The following is a 1,353-nucleotide window of genomic DNA, read 5'->3' as shown; positions in this document are numbered from 1 at the left end:
CCGTGTACTGGCGGGGGCGCATACGTCAGTCTGTCGGAACACTCCTGGTCGTTCAAGGGGCCACCAAGTTGGTATTGAGTTTTTCTCGTTTGCTCTAAGGAATCTTTACTTGTTGATGGAAGCCTCTAGCTTGGTTGCCGCGGCACCCATCATAGCTCAGGTTCCGTCTCGGTGCCTCTTGGCCTGGGTGCGTTAGCCTTAGAGCAGCAGTCGGATATACGTTGATGAAGTTTAACGCGCAGTTGTTGAGCAATTTTGAAGTGCCGTCACCGTCACATGTGGCATTTCCGCTACATCAAGCCGACTGCTCAGTGTGATCAGGTCTTGGTTGCTGATTACTGCAGAGTTGTCGCTTTGTTATGAAGAAGTAAAACATATTCCAGCATTTAAACTTCTTTTATGCGGGAACCTTGACACTTGTGCCACGGGGAAACGTATGCATCAGAATGACAATATTTACCATGATCTGCGCGAAATGAAAAAGGTCCATGCGTGCATACGTGAGACGCCTATTTTTCCCGGACTGCGTGCAGTAAGATGGGTCTCGCCTAAAAACCAACATACTTGAACAACATGCAAGGAGATACACACAATACATACATTGACTCTGATGGCCGCAATGCGAGAATTTTCGGGGGCCCAAACTCTAGAGGGCCCGCAAAATTTCGTATTTTCCCCCTTTGCTTGACAAAATCTTGAATCCGCCCCCGAGCACTACATAGGCGCCTTCCCCAGATCAAACAACAGCCTCGACGCCCGGCGTTGCAGTCGCCATACGCCGCGCGACATCGGCCTGTGGCCGTGACACAAAGCGATAGCCAATAAGCAAGCGGAAAAGATCACGCATCGTGAGGATGATGGCTGGTGAACTACGCAAGTCGGCATGTGCGTTTAATGTAGTGCAAAAGTAAGCTAAACGCAACCTTAATCTGACGAGTGCAGGGGGTCTAGTTAACACTGCTTCACCCACATTGAAAAGTGGGGGGGGGCATGACCCTCTGCCCCCTCCCTTGCCCCCCCCCCCCCCCCCCGTTCCCACACCACTGATTTTGCGTACTGCGGGCCTCGGTAGCGCAGTAGGCAGCGCGTCAGTCTCATAATCTGAAGGCCGTGAGTTCGATCCTCACCCGGGGCACGTTTTAAGACGCGCAAATATCTTGGTGTTCCTCATATGGCGTCATTCAGAAAGCCTACGATCACATCGCAACCTAATAACAGCTTCTGTTCCAAGACTCTTCCGGGACGTGATGTCTAACTCAAGAGGGTTTTCGTTCGCGTGCGCGAACCCTACCTTGCAGTTCAGCCAGCTGGAGGTACGGCCTGGGTCAGACACGACCGTTCGTGGGTATTCAG

At 52.0% G+C, this 1,353-nt stretch overlaps 1 non-coding gene across 1 annotated transcript; it reads left to right on the top strand.

The window, feature by feature from the left end:
* Positions 1-1,062: 1,062 nt before the first annotated feature.
* TRNAM-CAU (transfer RNA methionine (anticodon CAU)) lies at positions 1,063-1,135 on the top strand. The gene has a single exon. It is a non-coding gene; the product is annotated as a tRNA-Met (tRNA).
* The last annotated feature ends 218 nt before the right edge of the window (positions 1,136-1,353 follow it).

The sequence above is a fragment of the Pollicipes pollicipes genome, unplaced genomic scaffold (genome assembly GCF_011947565.3).
Source record: "Pollicipes pollicipes isolate AB1234 unplaced genomic scaffold, Ppol_2.1 Scaffold_5594;HRSCAF=6620_pilon_pilon_pilon, whole genome shotgun sequence".
In the NCBI taxonomy this organism is placed as follows: domain Eukaryota; kingdom Metazoa; phylum Arthropoda; class Thecostraca; order Pollicipedomorpha; family Pollicipedidae; genus Pollicipes; species Pollicipes pollicipes.
This window is presented reverse-complemented; position numbering and strand designations above follow the sequence as displayed.